Genomic DNA, 4,999 nt, shown 5'->3' with positions numbered 1-4,999 from the left:
ATTTGATTGGTAACAGCCCTATAGAGTCTTATTATATTAAGTGTAATTATCAATAAAATGTAAGAATTTGATATGAAAGATGACACATGCATTTAATAAGGTTAGGGGGAAATGCCGTTTTTATACGCAAAAAAACAACAAAAAAAAGAACTGGAAATCAATTCAAATAAATTTTAATATGCAGTAACTTTAGTCATATTTAAATCCTAAATATCAAACATGTTTGATATGATCGGGGCGGCCCCGATTTGTGTGCGAGCAGATCGGGAGGTGCAAGATTCGATCGGTGAACGCCTCGCATTACCAGATAATCCGCGCCGAACATCGGGACCGATCGAGGGGCTTGACAATATTTTTGCTCCGATTCTCGGGAGGGGGAAATCGGGGCTAAATCGGGCTAAAAATCCTGTAGTGTGAGCCAGGCTTTAGAGAGAATGCTATTGATGATCTGTGTGCATGTTTTGAAGGGGCACGTGAAAGAGAATTTTACTTGCCCGACCTGACAACTAATCTAATCTTATTAAAACATCGAATTAGGGAAGCACCAACATTTCGACGAGAATTATTCAGATTTTATTACACGGTGTAAACGGCAATTCATACTGGATAATCAATAGTAACAAGGTCGCGGCAGTTTATATTATATATATTGTATGTATATGGTACTGTCCCTCAGAGCACAGGGAGTCTTGCTGAACTTTCTCTGAACCAACAGGTAAAGTGAAAATATTTAGAGGAAGCTGTGACTAACTGGTATTTTAGTGTAAGAGCTGGTGTTTGTCCAATTAATTTCACACTGAATCTGCATCTGATGAGCAGTGTGAGGTATAGCCTTTCCACACACACTTATGTTACATTTTATTTGTTCAATTTATTTTAAATGTATTTTAAATTATTATTATTATTAGTCTATTATCATCATTGGTTTTTATTTTTATCAGTCTAATCTAGTATCGCGATCCATGGCAAAAGCAGGTTAATTGTCATAACTAAGTTCATTTTTTAAAGTCTTTGCTTGTTTATTCTGTTTTCTTCGTACATTGGTCTTTGAAGTATTTTTAACCATCAAAAAATGCTTCTGGCGCATGTTTATTAATTGTAGCCTAATTATTGTTTATTTTACTAATGTAGCCTACTTTTTATCGATTCCATGTGTCATTGTTTAATATCTTGAGCAAAAACTGTCATTTATTTATTTATTTTACTCCTTAAAATGATATCTGTCATTTACATAACAACTAAGACGAGTTGCTATTGGCTGCCGCGGTTTCTTCTTTCCTGCGCGCGCAGGTTGAAATGGGATTCAGATATAGGTTAGGCTATAATATTGTCTCTGCGTTGATTCAATACTTAGGAGGTACAGGTTTGATATATAGAATATAATATAGAATATAAAATAAGGAAGTATATAGGAAATATAAAGGTATGAGTGTCCAAGATGTAGCCTATATGTGGAGTCGACAGGTATGGAAATATGGTGTAAGACGAACTGCAGAGTTATGTTAGGTTCATTAATATGAATGTTAGCAGAGATGCTTCTCTTTCTATAGGCTGCATGATGCTGGAGGAGGTGCAAGCAGAGGAGCTGAACACGCAGCACTGCTTGGGCTTCTGGCTCTATTAGCCGCTTTTCCACTGTCGGGCCAGTGCGAGCCAGTGCCACAGTGGCTGGTGAGCAAAAGAGTTAATGTCAAGCCCTGTATACAGTGAATACTTGTATTTATACTTGTATTGCAGTTAAAAATGTGGTGTTTAACCAGAGTACGGTGGTGGGGGTGCTTGACATGTGCCAAACACTAGCAAGGGGTGCATTATAATATTATAATATATATAATGGAAATTTGCCTTACATTTTTAAGAAATAATAATAAATGATTATTTCAAACTAGTTTTGACAACATTCTTTTTTTCAAGAATTTGAGACTTCAAGTTAAACATTTCTTTTCTTGCTATTACACAAATTAGTTTGACTGACAAAGATGATCAAAGTGAATTTTAATTCAGAATGTTTATTCAAGTTTTATTCAAGTCATCGCCTGTATTAATTGCATTTTTAATGTATTATTTGAATAACAATATTTCTGAACTAATGGGGGGGATATTTCATATCATAACTAATGATATGAAACTTTCTGAGCACAATTTGTTTTAGAATGAACAGTCGGTGGAGAATGGTGTAATTCATCAGCACTGATCATTGACGTCCCTGAAGGTCAGCTTTGGTAATGAAAGTGAATGTCATGGCCAAAGAAAATAAATGATTTATGTGACTTTATGAAATGGCATGTCCACCTGTGGCTGTGAATGTCGCTTTGTATTTCTCTAACTGTCCATTGCTTTCTCTCGAAGATCCATCATCATGATTTGTTTCATAATTCTTTCCACAATAATCCATGCCCTTAATCTATGAAAAGAACAAGAAAAGTCCTCCAGCTCTTCAAAGGTTATGTGCCTCTATTGTCACTGCATGGGAACATAAACTAGGTGTCATGTCATTTCTGTAAGACTTTCTTTATAGGTTACATTGATGGTGTTCTTTAGGAGTTGACAGCTCCCCATCCACTTCCATTGTATGGAAAAGAGCAGCATTAACATTCTTCAAAACATCTACTTTTGTATTCAACAGAAGACTTTTTGAATGACAAATAATTCATTTTCATTTAAAAATTTTCTCCAAAAACAAAGAAGTGAAGAACATATGCACCCTCTTTCTTCTTTTTGTTTGTTTTTTGGCTACATGCACCATGTCCATCATAGAACGTTTATTCATGCAAGATCATGTGTCCATGAGCTTTAGTGTCCTTAAATCAATACGATGAACACTGTCCATCTATTGTTTGGTTTTCTTTCTCGTGTCCTTCATGTTCCTCCTTGCCGTGCTTGATGCAGAACTTTATGCAGAAGTTTAATGCACGCATGACTGATTGCTTGCACTGATTTTGAATGCCTTGGCATCCATCTCCTCCCTTGTTGTCACTTTAAATATTTAAGCTATTGAAGCACTTGCCTCAGATCTGCAGTCTCAAGACGTGCTGCGAATGTTAAGGGTCCTTCATTGTTTAGTTGTAGGGTTACTCTGGAAGCCAGCCAACGTCAGCAGTTGCACAAACCATAAAGAATATAGAGGAAGGAATGAATCTTCGCTTAGACGCTAACAAACAACAGATCAGACGAATGAGGTTTAGCAACTGAAAAGTGTCTTGGCCTGTAGAAAACACATCCGGTCCAATGGATCCATTGCAGAATAGTAGAATAAGCAAACATACCAGTACATTAGTGTTTATATTCTCACTGTATTAATATCATAAAATATGAGTTTATGCCAATACATCATCTACACACCCACAGCCAGTTTATGAGTGTATAATGAAATTATTTAGTGATTTTTTCTTGGGGAAAATATATCACAAGCAATTTCTGATTGAAGTATATAGGAAATATAAAGGTATGAGTGTCCAAGATGTAGCCTATATGTGGAGTCGACAGGTATGGAAATATGGTGTAAGACGAACTGCAGAGTTATGTTAGGTTCATTAATATGAATGTTAGCAGAGATGCTTCTCTTTCTATAGGCTGCATGATGCTGGAGGAGGTGCAAGCAGAGGAGCTGAACACGCAGCACTGCTTGGGCTTCTGGCTCTATTAGCCGCTTTTCCACTGTCGGGCCAGTGCGAGCCAGTGCTTTAAACGGGCCGGGCGGGGCTAATAGCCTCGGACCTGTAGCACCGAGGCCAAAATTACGCTGCGTTTCCACCGTGGGGCCGCGCTTCACTAAAACACATTACCGCGGGAAGTAGGGGTGCTGAGGGTATTGCAGCACCCCCTGGAGTGTAGCCCACGAAAAAATGGGGGTGCAATGAATGAACAATATGTAATAAAAAATACAATTCATTTTATTAATTTGTATATTCATTAAAATGTATTGAAAAAAGTAGCCTAAGCCTACAATGACAAGAAGCAACGGTTAAACATGTTTAAGTTGAATCAAATTGACTGTGAAAGTTGTTTCAACTTCTTAAACCTCTTAAACCGACTTTAAAAAAAGCATTTGTTGCCATGTTTTTTTTTATTATATTCAGTGGCATAGCGTCTAGGTATGCAGGTACATATGGGCCCGGGCAGATTGGGGGCCCGCCGAGCTGAGGGGAACTTTCAATTGAAACGAAGAAATTAATTTCCCTGCAATTTCCCTGAATTGCCCTTGTCCGTCAGCTTATCAGAATTCTCAGCTCAAGTCCGACTGGAGCCGGTGTCTTCTCTCTCTCTCTCTCTCTCTCTCTCTCTCTCTCTCTCTCTCTCTCTCTAGTCTTCCCCTTTACACAGCTGCTGTTGCAGCCATTAAAATAGTTCATTTTCAGTTTTTAATGGCAAAGTGGTAATATTTCGTTTCGTTCCTCTATTAAGTTAATTTAGAAATATGTTTGGAACATTTTATGTTTGTTAAATTCAGGTTTTTATTTTTTAAAGGAACGACCAAGCGGCCAGCGGCTGACAGTGAGTTGAGCATATGTTTGATCAATTTAGCCTTCTCAAATCAACACGATGACTTGCCTAAAATAAAATCTATAGACAAAGCGCTTTGTGCGTTTCACAGTTTTAATTTAAACATTTAACCTAGATAAATGAGCGCTGTTAGGCGCATGTTTATATTCTCACTGTATTAATATCATAAAATATGAGTTTATGCCAATACATCATCTACACACCCACAGCCAGTTTATGAGTGTATAATGAAATTATTTAGTGATTTTTTCTTGGGGAAAATATATCACAAGCAATTTCTGATTAATGTTTTTTTTTTTTTTCATCATTTTTCCAAGCTTCTCACTTGAACCCACATACCGAAAAAGCAAATTCCACCCCTGCGACGATGAATGGCATTCAGGTCAGTTACAAAACCTGTTCAAAGCATTTCAGAAGCTGTTTATTAAATCAAACACCATATTTTTTAAGTTTATCAGGAAATTATTGGAAGAGTTTGAAGTGCTTTAATTGAGAA

Source organism: Sinocyclocheilus anshuiensis, unplaced genomic scaffold, assembly GCF_001515605.1.
Source record: "Sinocyclocheilus anshuiensis isolate Anshui unplaced genomic scaffold, SAMN03320099.WGS_v1.1 scaffold260, whole genome shotgun sequence".
NCBI lineage: Eukaryota > Metazoa > Chordata > Actinopteri > Cypriniformes > Cyprinidae > Sinocyclocheilus > Sinocyclocheilus anshuiensis.
The sequence above is the reverse complement of the archived record's forward strand: the minus strand, read 5'-3'. Positions refer to the sequence as shown.